This window comes from Ursus maritimus, unplaced genomic scaffold, assembly GCF_017311325.1.
Source record: "Ursus maritimus isolate PB19 unplaced genomic scaffold, ASM1731132v1 scaffold_12, whole genome shotgun sequence".
Classification (NCBI taxonomy): domain Eukaryota; kingdom Metazoa; phylum Chordata; class Mammalia; order Carnivora; family Ursidae; genus Ursus; species Ursus maritimus.
The window spans coordinates 9513116-9527697 of NW_024423564.1; the positions used below are offsets into that span (position 1 = coordinate 9513116).

Below are 14582 nucleotides of genomic sequence, written 5' to 3' on the forward strand. Positions count from 1 at the left end.
TCTCTGCTCCAATTCTCACTTATTCATCAGTGAATGCTGAAATAGAACTGAAGGAAACAAAACTTTTGTAGACTATTCGAAAGTATGATCATCAAGTCAGCATGATTTTATAAAAGTACAGCACTATTTTTGAAAAATAAAGAGTTTAGCAGAATGTATACACTAGATGTTTATATTTATCCTTTAACTGGAAGAATATGGAGTTTCCATATCTCTACACACCAAATTATTAATTCTGCCAATTTCTTATTGCTCAGCTCTTTACAAATAACTCAATAAATCTTTGTAATAATCCTTTGGTAGGTAAAAAGCCTTTGGCGTTAGGCTTTATACTGCTTTCACCACTTATTTATGGGTCATTCATTAAATCTCCTTAAACCTTAGTTTCTTCATTTGTAGAAGAAAAATAATAAGAGCCTCTTAGCAAAATTGTTGGAAGAGCTTAATTAATGTCTTATCTTCATAACTGACTCTCATAATTGCTACTCTAATAGTTTCAAGATCTCAGTGTTCTAAATGTAGATGAATTGGGAAGAAAAATTAGACTTTTTCATGAAAGAAATTAAAGAATAGGAAAAAATGGCTTTTATAGCCCTTGTTTTTATCTTGTGAATCCACTCTAAATATTTTCATAGCCCTGTGATATGCTAAACATTAAAACATTAATTTTGGTTCTGCTTGACTAATTAAAATCTTATTTTTTCATTTATTGAAAAAAGTTTATGGATTACTGGAAAAAGGTTTTATTTTTAATAATAAAGCCTAAAACTAAAATGAACAACTCAGGAAACAACAGATGTCAGTGAGGATGCAGAGAAAGGGGAGCCCTCTTACACTGTTGGTGGGAATGCAAAGTGGTACAGCCACTGTGGAAAATTGTATGACGGTTCCTCAAAAAGTTAAAAATAAAACTACCCTACAACCCAGCAATTGCACTACTAGGTATTTTTCCAAAGGATACAAACAATGATTCGAAAGGACACATGCACCCCAATGTTTAGAGCAGCAATGTCCACAGTAGCCCAAATATGTAAAGAGCCCACATGTCCATCAACAGATGAACAGATAACGAAGATGTGATATATATTCGCAATGGAATATTACCCAGCCATTCAAAAGAATGAAAACCTGCCATTTGCAATGACGTGGATGGAACTAGAGGGTATTATGCTAAGTGAAATAAGTCAGTCAGAGAAAGACAAATACAGTATGATTTCACTCATACATGTAATTTAAGAAACAAAACTGATGAACATAGGGGAAGAGAATGAATAATAAAATAAGTTGAAAACAGAGAGGGAGGCAAACCATGAGAGACTCTTAATTCTAGGAAACAATCTGAGGGTTACTGGAGGGGAGGTGGTTGGGGAGGATGGGGTAACTGGGTGATGGGCATTAAGGAGGGCACTTGATGTAATGAGCACTGGGTGTTACATGAAACTGATGAATCACTAAGTTCTATCCCTGAAACTAATAATATAGTATATGTTAACTAAATTGAATTTAAATTTTAAAAAATTTTTAAATAGTAAAGCCTAAAAATCATAAGCTGTTATAAGAAAAATTATTCACAATCTAAGATGATCCCTTAACGGGAAAAAAAAACTATTTATTTTTGTTATTTCCTAGAAAGGCACTCCAAAAATTTGAATAAACTTAAACAGGAAATCACAGTTTAAGAAATTGAAAATCACTGGAAGAAAATAAAGGTCACTCTAGAGTCTATAGTTTTTTATAGCTTTATCCTCTCTATTAAAGATAAAGACAGTTTTCACCTTTAAAAAGAACAAAAAAAATGAAGAAAGAAGAAAGAAAGAAAGAAAGAAAGAAAGAAAGAAAGAAAGAAAGAAAGAAAGAAAATGGGTTTCAAATCATGCCAAAAACTTTATGTGACAAAGTTCTTAGCCTCTGAGATTATATTGAAAAATCTTTTCCTTTCATTTATTATTCATGGGCAAGCTTCATGGCTGAGGTTTCTATATCCATGAAGATGATTTAAATAGTACTATCTTTGAAATTTGTCCCCTTTATCATCTAATAGAATGTATGTTCTTCTAAAAGCACTTGAAACTCCCAGTCTTCAGACAGCCCAGCAGTATTCCTAAAGAATAAGCCCTGGATGAAAGAGATGAAGCAAAAGCAATGCCCCCCAAAAGTGAAATTTTAATATGAAGTTTCCCTTGAAAAGTCAGGACTAAAATCAATAAGATTACTCAGTCTACACTTCCGTGTTTCTATATCGCACCAGGTGAATTGGCTCTCCCTGGAAAAACAATTGTGAATGCTACCCATTTACTACATGTGATACCTTGTAGCAGTGGTCCTGTTCAGTTCTTTCCAAACTTCTCTTTTGAGCCTCAGATTTTAGAAAATTATCAATGAACCTGAAAACTTTAAAGTTGTTATTCACCCTTCTTTTAAAATTGCTGTACTTAACCATTAGCTTCATATAAAATTATCTGAAGAAGACTGAAAATTAAAACTGGCACTACTTCAATACAGAGAGAGTTTGCTGAGCGAGAGTTTGAGAAATAATACAGAAAGGACCAAAGGTAGCTCATTAAAACAAAACTAGTGCTATTCTGACAAAGACACACATAAGTATCTTATAGTGATGCCACTATCAGGGTTCAAACAGTAAATAACAATGTTCTGAAACCAAGTCCTTCCAATACTGGTAAATACACACCCAAAAATATTATCTAAAGCAGACCTGTTTGGGGTTTTTTCAGTTTATTTATTTAAGTAATATCTACACCCAAAGTGGGATTCAAACCCCACAATCAAGATTGGCATGCTCTTCCAACTAAGCCAGCTAGGCACCCCAAAGCAGACCTGTTTTTACGGACTAATTATATTCCAGGACATACTTGGGACATATACATAAATAAGCTTTAGATTAAAAATATGCCTTTTAAAATATGAAATATTTATCTCTTTTATATGCTCATAGTAATATTGTATTATTTTTTACATAAAATTTTTTACTAATAAAATGTTCTTCAGCCTTTTAGATGTTTAATAGAAGTATTATAATATGTATGCATAGTAAAACAAAACTTTCAGAAATAAAGTATTCATACAATTAGTTTAAAAACACTTAAGTAGATTATTAGCATAGAGGGAAGTATGTAATCAAAAACTTCCTATCTTATTAAAGAGAAAAGTTACAGTAGGCCTGGAGTGATTCTGTTTTGTTATCTTTCCTAGTAAATATTTATTTAAAAGCAAAAATAACTCAGTTAAGAAAGGAGCTTTTATCAAGAGGATCAATTTGGCATGGGCAAAGTCTGTTTTTTTCATTAACAAATATAACTTCATTTTAAAAACTGCATTTTTCATAGATTATAATAGCTATTTTATGAAAAGATGCTTAATTGCAGAAATGAATTTGCCTCTCCTCTGTCTTAACTAGAAATCCTGCTTAGTATATCTTCATATAGCTAGAACTTTAACAGAAAAACATATTGACTCCTGAGAACCACATCTACATGGTAAAGAATTCTACAGTCTTTACATTTTTATTCTTGCAATATATGTCCCTTGAATCACAAATAATGCATGGCATAAAATTAATATCTACTGAAAAGTAGATAGCCTCACAAGAAAAACTGAAAATTTCAGGAGTAGCCTCTACTAGAAAATGAATGATAGTGTTCTATGATACATAATTATTAAAAAGTTTTTCATAGCAGAGCTTCTTTGGGCCAAAATTCTCTGAGCTTATTGGGACCAAGGAAAATGAAAATGGAAAGGACATATTTGAATAACAGCACAAATTAAGGCTTCTTGATTTCTTTGTAAGAATCTGTCTTTTAACCTTAGAATACTGGGAGGGTTTGACACTCTGAAGTCTTCACGCAGAGTTTTATTTTACAGCTTTATTGAGATGTGATTTACACGACATAAAATTCACTCTTTTATAATGTACAATTCTTGGTTTTTAGAATATTCAGAGTGTGCAACTATCACCACCATCTAATTCCAGAGCATTCTTATTACTGCAAAATGAAATCCCCTACCCATAAGCAGTCACTCCTCATTCTCTCCTCCCTCAATCCCTAGCAACCACCAATCCCCCTTCTGTTTCTATGTATTTGCCTATTCCAGACATTTCGTATAAATGGAATCATACAATTCCATATATAGTTTTAAATGAAAAAATATTTAATGATTATGTCAAGTCATTTTTACAGCTTAAGAAAGAGAAATCAGAATATATATTTAGAAAATTCATGACTATGAATTAATATATACTTCAGAGATATAGAAATATATTTTGTGTCTATTCCCATAATCTGGAAGAATTTTTATAAATTTTTAGAATCATAGCATTTTGAATAGAAGTTTAATTCCCTGAGTACACCTTTATCAGAATATATTTCAAGTGTCTTGAATTCACATATACCCTATTGCTTCAAAAAATAAAATGTATTTTAAGAGTAAGTTCTTGATTAAAAACAAGTTTCATTTTAAAATGTTAAGAGTAAATATCACTGTGAATCGACTGACATTACTATATCAAATGTCACCTGGAGTCCAACTACAGTCCAAAATTGCCTTGTCATTCTTTAGGAGAAAACCAAACACTGTATAATCTACTTAAAATTCTCATTTTCAAGGAGCAAATGCTTTTTATAGTTTGACTATCATAGTAACAACAATCGGCTTATTCACTTCGCAAAAGCTAAATGAGTGACAGTGGAAACCAAAGCGTTCAAAAAATACCCTTAACATCTTACAGTTTAATAATAGTTTCGATTGCCCACAAATTAATATTCATATTTAATTGAGACAGCATAAAATTATAAAATTTTGTTTTTTGAGAGAAGACAAAATACTCACAGTTAAACAATATTACTAGAGATTGTCCTTTTCCTCACAGAACGAGTATAGATAGATTTAACGACTTCAACTTTCCAGCTGGAGCAAACTGGACCTTTTCCCTATTTATCAAGGAGCCGAGAGGGGGGCACTCTGCATACACTTAGGCTCCAGACACTCTGCAGAGCAACGCTTCAGCTCTATCTCACAGACTTCCCACACAATCCTCTCTTGGGTCAAAACAAGGGCAGTTATTATTTGACATAAATCAAATAATAACCAGATCATCAGGGATAGAGGTCTTTGGGACCTTCAGGTCACACTCTCCCAGAGTTCTTTATTGTTTACTTAATAAATATTTTGTTTTCTTGATTAAATTTGACATTCTCCCATTTTGGTTACAAAACACTGGGTCTCTAGAAACTACTAAGCAATATGCACAGGAAAGGAAAATCCCTCATTAATTCAAACTCCACTAATACAGGTGTTACAACAATTCAACCTGAAGTTGATCTCTGCATTACCTACCAAAAAAAAAAATGTTAATCCAATTAGAAGTGTGAACAATAATTCAGATGGGTACAACATTATATGTGTACAAGTCATCTAGTCCAACCCTCTCCATTTTTTGGCTTAGAAAAACTGCAACACAGACAGATAATACTCCTTGTTCAGGTGCTCATAGCTAGTTAGTAGCAGAGGTGAAACTCAATGAAAATGCAAATTGTTGAACAGGATATATAGATAAGTTCGCTATGATTTTTTTAATGTCATCTATGTAAACAAAGTTTGTTGGATACCAGGCTCATGGTCTCACCCCTGCAAGGCATTTCTACAGAGGCAAGTTTACAAATCTGTTCCACCACTAAACTCCCATTCTCCTGGTCACGTTTCCGCTGCCTTACCTATTTTACAGGACCCTAGGCTCTCGTCTCTGTCCTCCCCGGTTCTACTGTCACATTAACGTGGTATAGGATACACTTTTCTACCTTTCTTGGCATCTGATCTCAGTCCACGTTCAATTTCTGACTTCACAGCTACTATATTGACGCTGACTTCTTCAAGGGTCCTTATCTACTACTGGGAAGAATTCATGATAAAATCTCCAAGTCATGTCACATAAGTTTTGTTTCTTTTTTAAAATAATAGGCCCTTGAGGCGCCAGGGTGGCTCAGTCGTTAAGCATCTGCCTTCGGCTCAGGGCGAGATCCCGGCGTTATGGGATCGAGTCCCACATCAGGCTCCTCTGCTATGAGCCTGCTTCTTCCTCTCCCACTCCCCCTGCTTGTGTTCCCTCTCTCGCTGGCTGTCTCTATCTCTGTCGAATAAATAAATAAAATCTTTAAAAAAAATAAAATAAAATAAAATAATAGGCCCTGTATCTGTGAATTTTAATCAGTGAACCAAAGAATAATTGTCCCACCATTATGATGCATTTATTTGATTCCTAAATATTCCAAAAACAGGCTCCAAATTAGGTCTTAAAAGAAGTGACACTCTACTAAAAACCTTACAATGAACTACAGCAAAACAAACATAACAGTACTTGACGTGTTTTAAAACCAATGCTTAACTTCTAAATATTTACCAGGAACATTTGTTTCTTAAAAAAACATGTTTTCAAAAGAACTTTAGCCTTTTTGTTATTAGTATACAAGTATTGGGGGTAATTTATAAATTATTTTATCATTATTTTTTATTTTTTAATTGAGGTGTAATTGACATACAACATTATATTAGTTTCAGGCTTACAACAAAATGATTCAATATGTGTAGGTATTGTGAAATGACCAACATAATAAGTCTGATTAACATCTGTTACCATACATAGTTACAACATTTTTTCTTGTGATGAGGACTTTTAAGATCTACTCTCAAAGCAATTAGCAAATATGCAGTATAGTATTATTAAGTATAGTCACTATCTTGTACATTACATCCCCATGAATTATTTATGTTATAGCTGGAAATTTGTGCCTTTTGATCCCTTTCACCCATTTTGCCCACCCTCCACCCTCCAACCCCCAGCAACCACCAGTCTGTTTTCTGTATCTATGAGCCTAATTGTTTAATTTTGCATTTTTAAGATTCCACATATAATTGAGATCATGCAATATTTGTCCTTGTCTGACTTACTTCACTTGGCATACTGCCCTCGAGGTCCATCCATGGTGTCATAAATGTAAATGGTATATATACGTTGTGTGTGTGTATATATATATATACACATATATATATGTGTGTGTGTATATATATATGTATATATATAGTATATTTTCTTTATCCATTCATCCATCAGTGGACACTTAGGTTGTTGCCATATGTTGGCTATTGTAAATAATGCTGTAATGACCATGTGGGTGCAGATATCTGTTAGTGTTTTCATTTTTTTTTTCAGATAAATACCCAGAAGTGTAATTTCTGGATCATATAGTTCTATTTTTAATTTTTTTTAAAGGATCATGGGTTGTTTTTTTTTTTTTTAAGATTTATTTATTTAATTTAGAGAAAGAGAGTACTCACGAGCAAGGGGGAGGGGCAAAGGGAGAGGAAGAGAAAGAGAATCCTCAAGCAGACTCCCTGCTAAGTGGGGAGCTCCACGTGGGGCTCCATCCCAGGACCCTGAGATCACAACCTGAGGTGAAATCAAGAGTTGGCCACTTAACCAACTGATCCACCCAGGCACCCCCCCTTTTTTTAAAGGATCTGTTTTAACTTTTTGAGGAACCCCCATACTGTTTTCTGGTGGCTGCACCAATTTACATTCCCACCAACAGTACACAAGGATTCCCTTTTCTCCACATCCTAGCCAGTACCTGTTATTTCTTATCTTTTTGCTTATAGTTATTCTAACAGGTGTGAGATGATATCTCATCATGGTTTGGATATACATTCCCCTGATGATTAGCGACGTTGAGCACCTTTTTATGTACCTGCTGGCCACCTCTAGATCTTCTTTAGAAATATGTCTATACAGATCCTCTGCCCACTTTTTCTTTTTTTTAAGATTTTATTTTCAAGTAATGGCTACTCCCAACATGGGACTTGCACCCACAACTCTGAGACCAAGAGCCACACACTCCACTCACTGAGCCAGCCAGGTGCCCCTCTGCCCACTTTTTAATCAGATTAGTTGGGTTTTTTGCTATTAACTTATAGGAGTTCTCTATATATTTTGGATATTAACCCTTTATCAGATACACGATTTCCAGATGTTTTCTCCCATTCAGTAGGTTGCCTTTTTATTTTGTTGATTTTGATGATTTCCTTTGTTGAGCAAAAGCTTTTTAGTTTGACGTAGTTCCACTTATCTTTGCTATTGTTGCCTTTGCTTTTGGTGTCATACCCAAAAAATTATCACCAAGACCAATGCAATGAACCTATAGTCTATGTTTTCTTCTAGGAGTTTTATAAATAACTTTTATTATTTAGATAATTACCCATTTTAACCTCTACTTATAACTATAATTATTAGCTTCTGTATTCAAATGATATATCTCAAATGATCAATGATTCAAACTTTCCATTAATTCATATCACCAAGACCACTCACACCCTCAATCCCACCCTTATTATATCTGAGATATTACAATTCATTGGCAAAAAGCTTCTTAATTTAGTTTTGCAAAGAATAATTCATTCAGGACTTTACTGTCAAAAATTTTACATGTACTATGAGAAACAAACTGAGGGCCTCAGAGGGGAGGGGGGTGGGGGAATGGGATAGACCAGTGATGGGTAGTAAGGAGGGCACATATTGCATGGTGCACTGGGTGTTATACACAACGAATGAATCATCGAGCCTTACATCGGAAACCGGGGATGTACTGTATGGTGACTAACATAATAAAAAATCATTAAAAAAATTTTTTTACATGTACTTCGCTGGTTTATAATAATACCCTAGACTTACTGTGATATTAACATAGTACTTATTCCAAAGTACTTGAAGATATATGCAAATATATGTTAATATTTTTAAAAAGGGAATGCAGAATATATTTTTAAATTTTATACAGGCTACTGTCACCTAAGCACTCTATTTATACTTACATAGTTCACGATACTTCTTAATAAGCATAAATGGGGAAATCTCCTGAAGTTTATTCTTTTTTACAGTCACTCAATAGGCAGCTAGCCCAGACAGATAGATACATGCCATTTAAAATAAATATTAACATTGTTACCTTATCAGTAACAAACAATCTAAAGAGTTATAAATCTAACCAACTAGTTTGCTATAAAGTTGGAAGTGCATTAGGGAGACTCTTGAATAGATGACATCCAAGCCAAGACCTAAAGGATGAGAAAAAGCCACAGGAAGAGCAGAGAGATGAGTGTTTTAGGAGGAACAACACACTGTTGTCTGTTGGCTTGTGTAACATCGAAAGAAGTCCAGTGTGGTGAGTGGGGAGAGAAGACAAAATTAGCATAAGATGATACTGGAGAGAAAATATAAACCAGATTCTTCCCATTTTTCTTTTTTAAGTTTTTATTTAAATTCCAGTTAGTTAATGTAAGAACCTTAGAGAGAAGTCTGAATTTTATTCCGGGTATAATAAGAAATCACTGAAGGATTCTACACAGAAAAGGCACATAATCCGAAGTACATTTTTTGTTTTGTCTTGTTTTTCTTTTTACTGTTTTTATTTTTAAGTAATCTTTGAACCCAATGTAGGGCTCCTTGGAATTTTCTATGTAGACAATCGTGTTCTCTGCAAATAGAAATAGTTTTATTTCTTCTTTGCCCTTCTGTATGCCTTTTATTTCTTTTTTAAAAAGATTTTATTTATTTATTTATTTATTTATTTATTTATTTATTTATCAGAGAGAGAGCCAGAACAAGCAGGGGGAGTGGCAGGCAGAGGGAGAAGCAGGCACCCAGCTGAGCAAGGAGCCTAATGCAGGACTCGATCCCAGGACCGTGGGATCTTCGACCTGAGCCGAAGCCAGACGCTTAACCGACTGAGCCACCCAGGTGTCCCCTCCTTTTATTTCTTTTCTTGACATTTTGCAATGGGTAGAACTTCAAGTACTGTGCTCAGTAACAGTGGTGAGAACAGACAAACTTACCATGTTTGCAGTCTTAGGGAGAAAGCATTTAGTTTTTCAGCACTAAGTGTGATGTTAGTTGTAACATTTTTTAAAAGACTTTATTTATTTGAGAGAGAGAGAGAGAACACGAACCAGGTAAGGGGCAGAAGGAGAAGCAGACTCCCAGCTACACCAGCTGTAACACTGTTGTTTAAAGATCTGTTTATTTTAGAGAAAGAAAGGGAGCGATGGAGAGGGGCAAAAGGAGAGGTAGAGACAGTCTTAAGCCAACTCCGTGTTGAGCACGGAGCCCCACACAGGGCTCTATCTCCCAACCCCAAGATCAGACCTGAGCTAAAACCAAGAGTCTGATGCTTAACCATGCCACCCAGGCACCCCTAACTGTAACATCTTTATACTCTCAAGTTGAAGTAATTCTCCTGTATTTGTCATTCACTGAGTGACTATTATTTTTAAATAACTTTGGATGCTATATGAGGAATACACTGCAGGAAAGTAAAAGAAGTAGTGAGGTAACCAGTTAAGTGACGATCACAGGACTGCAGGTGGAAGGTGATGGTAGCCTAGACTTAGATGATGGTAGTGATCTGACCCTGGAGATAGTGAGTAGATTCAAGATATATTTTGCTGTAGACCCTGTAGGATTTGCGGATGGACTGAATGGTTAGAGTTAGAAATTGCACTTGGATGCAATTAATAGACAGTCTACTACATGACTTTAGTGGAGGGTTTTTCTCCCCCATATAATAATAAGTCTGAATGTAACAAGTCTAACAGTTTAACAGTAGTTCTATCGATGTCATCAATGTCTCTTCTATTCCTTGCTTTCTCATCACTAGCACGTGGCTTTGAACCATATGGTCACAAGATGGACACAGTAACTCCCGGCACCACAGTGAGTTCCAGTAAGGAAGACAAAGGGAGACTTGCAAAGATTTTCTTTTAGTAAAACTTTACTTAGAAAATTAACCACTTTCTAAAAGATCCATCCATTTCCTTGATCAAAACTATGTCACTGGCCACTCAGCTGCAAAGGAGGCTAGGAAAGGAGTATTTCATTGTCCAATATTTAAAGCAGAGAAAAGCAGGGAGAAATTTATTTCAGGGGGCGTTAGGTGAGCCAACCCATAGTATCTGCCATATTAAGGATGTTGGAGAGTCAAAGAATCATGGTTGGCTTCCAGGTTTCTGATGGACGGATTATATTACAGTTTACCAAGGTACCTAAGAGTGGAAGAGGAATACATTTTTAATGGAAAAGCAATAGCTCAACTTTGGACATATTGAGACTAGAATGTTTGTGAAGCATCTAAGCAGAGAATGAGAGAATATGAAGCTGGAATTTAGAGAAGTCAATGCTGGAGGTAAGAATCTGGACGCTTTCAAGATATTGAGGTATTTAAAGCTGTTAAAATACATAAGATCACCAAGGAAGAAACAAGTAGTAGGACACAGCCTTGAGGAACTCCAATACTTAAGTATTGGTTTAAAAAGAGTGAACTTGCAAAATAGACTGAGTAGCTAAAAAGGGAAAAGAAAAGCCAAGAAAGAGGCATCAAGGAAATTAAAAGAGACATATGTTTCATGGAGAAGGTGCTCAAACAGCGTGGAATGCTACTGAGGATCTAAATAAGATGAGGAAAGAAAAGGTTCTGTTGAATTTAGCAGCATGGTAGTTGGTGGTGACTGTATTAGTAAGAACTGATTTTGGAATCAAGAAACAACAACAAAAAATCAAGTTAAACCCAAATAAGAATCTTGGTTTTATTTCCCCCACACTCAACAAAAAGTCTGGAGATGAGCAGCTATGGGCATTAGTTGACAGCTGCATGTTGGAGCTGCTGTGATTCCCTTGGACTTTCCCTGATGGCTGCAAGATGGGTGTCAATACTCTGTACTCATGTACAAGGCAGGGGAGAGAACCAGGGTGTGGAGCCCATCGCACATGTCCCTTTATTAAGACTACAAAAGCTTGGGGCACCTGGGTGGCTCAGTCGATTGAGCTTCTACCTTTGGCTCAGGTCATGATCTCAGCAGGGAGCCTGCTTCTCCCTCTCCCTCTGCCTGCCGCTCCCCCTGCTTGTGCTCTCTCTCTCTCTCTCTCTCAATAAATAAATAAAATCTTTTTTAAAAAGAGAGAGAGAGATAATAGAAAAGCTTTCCAGGGCAACTGGGTGGCTTAGTTGGCTAAGCATCTGATTCTCGATCTCAGCTCAGGTCTTGAGTTCGAGCCCTGTTGCCCAGCTTTAAAAAAAGGGCGGGGGGGAGAAAAACTTTCAAAAGAAACTCCTATCCTCAGAATTCTGTTGTATCTCATTAGTCAGAACTATGTCATACAGCCACCCTGAATTCCAAGGGAAGCTCTGGGAAGGTGAGAGTTTAATTTTTCTAGCCTCTACAGAGAAAGTGGACAAGGGAAAAAGGGGGTTGGGAATGAAAGGCTTACTCAATCTGAAGTGCCTGCCATGGTGACCTTGAAAACCATAGTTTTAGTAGTTGTGGTAAGAATAAAACCAGATTACATAGGAGATTGAAGAGTGAATTGGAGCCAGGCCTCCAGCATGTCTCCCTGTGTCACCTGCTTTGCATCTCCAACCTCACCTCTGCTCAAAATGGACCCTTCGCTGCTCCTGCTCCGCCAGTGGCTCCTGCCCCTGCGCCGGCTCCTGCAAATGCAAAGAGGGCCAGTGCACCTCCCGAAGAAGAGCTGCTGCTCCTGCTGCCCCAGGGCGGTGCCACGTGTGCCCAGGGCTGCATCTACAAGGAGGCAACGGACACGTGCAGCTGCTGGGCCTGTTCCCGATGGAAATAGAGCAACATGTACAAACCCACAGTTGTATTTTGTTGCGGTTGTTTAGTTTGGTTTTTTTTTTTTATGTAAAGTTCGACGATTCATTAGTTGCGTATAACACCCAGTGCACCATGCAATACGTGCCCTCCTTACTACCCATCACCGGCCTATCCCATTCCCCCACCCCCCTGAAAAAATGTTCAAAATCACTAGCCATCAGGGAAATTCAAATCAAAACCACACTAAGATACCACCTTACGCCAGTGAGAATGGCAAAAATTGACAAGGAAGAAACAACAATTGTTGGAGAGGATGTGGAGGAAGCTTGTTTAGTTTTGATTTCATAATCATAAATTTAACTCTGCAATCCAGCTGGACTTGGAGGGGAATAAGGAAAATAGGAAGCCCATAGAACTTCAGTGAGAACACAAAGATTATGGGATATTTCAAGCAGGGGGGGGGGGTGACGGGGTGGCTCTCCTGAGCTATAGAAGGAATGGTCTGGTGTTAAGAGAAAACACAAGTCAAATGTAGTAGAGTTGTCCACAGTCAGCAAAGGTGATCTTCTGACTGGTCTTGCCATTCTTGGACCCAAAGCGCTCCATGGCTTCCACATGCCCTCTTTGACCTTGCCAAAGACCACATACTTGCCATCCAAGCACTCAGCAGTGCAGGTGAGAAACTGGGAACCATTTGTGTTGGGTCCAGCATTTGCCGTGGACAACATGCCAGAACCCATGTGCATTAGGATGAGATTCTCATCAAGGTTTTTCTCCCCATAGATGGACTTGCTGTCAGTGCCATTTTGGCTGGGAAGTCACCTCCCTGACACATAAATCCTGCACTAATCTTGCAAAAGCAGGAAACTTTATAATCAAATTCTTTCCTCTCTAGTGCTCAGAGTACAAAAGTTCTCTGCTGTGTTTGTAAATTTGCCTATAAACAGCTCAAAGGAGACCTGGCCCAAGGGCTCAGAGTCTTTCTCGATGCTGAAGAACACAGTGGGGTTGACCATGGCTGGGCCTCGGGGTCAGCTGGGGGGCAACTGGAGGGCCACAGCGTCTGCCCAAAGTTGAAGTTTTAAAACATTTTTTTTTCATATTACCCTCACCTGTTTGATACATTCCTGTTTCTATAAAATATATGAATTCTAATAAAAGTTGTCAACTTAAAAAAAAAGTGAATTGGAAGAGAGGTAGCAAAACACAACAGAGAGAAACATTCTCCATTCACTTGGCTAGAAGTTTAGCAGCATGGAGGAGCAGAGAAGTGGGATGGTATCTAGACAGGGGTTCTAGGTCCAGATTTAAGGTTGCCTTTAACATGAAGTAGACTATGTTTGTAAGATGACAGGAATGAGAGTAGTGAAGAGGGGAGAGACTAACCATGCAGGGAGTCAAGGGAATGAAAAAGACGATTCCAAACAGCTCATGCCCATGGGTTCCAACCTACTTGTGATCTTTTCTTCCTGACCATCTATCTGCTTATGGTCTTTGGACTTACTCAGCCACCCTCCACAACTGTGTCAGCTAATTCCTTGCAATAAATCCCTTAAAATCACTGGTTCTGCTTCTCTGGTTAAATCCTGACATTGAATTTGATCCTTAAAAAGTCACTGAAAAGGCAATAAAATTATGCACTGGTTTCTATGAAAGCAGAGAGGAGTCACACACTTCCGAAGTGAGATTTCGCTTACACTGAATTTCAAAGAATTATTACAAATTGGGGCACCTGGGTGGCACAGTTGGTTAAGCATCTGTCTTCAACTCAGGTCATAATCCCAGGGTCCTGGGATTAAGCCCCATGTTGGGGGGGGGGTCCCTGCTCAGCGGGGAGCCTGCTTCTCCCTCTCCCTCTGCCACTCCCCCGGCTATGCTCACTCACTGTCTCTTTTTATCAAATAAATAAAAAT

At 37.2% G+C, this 14582-nt stretch overlaps 1 pseudogene; it reads right to left on the bottom strand.

The window, feature by feature from the left end:
• Positions 1 to 13194: 13194 nt before the first annotated feature.
• On the bottom strand, positions 13195 to 13685 carry LOC103669453 (annotated as a pseudogene).
• Between the last annotated feature and the right edge of the window lie 897 nt (positions 13686 to 14582).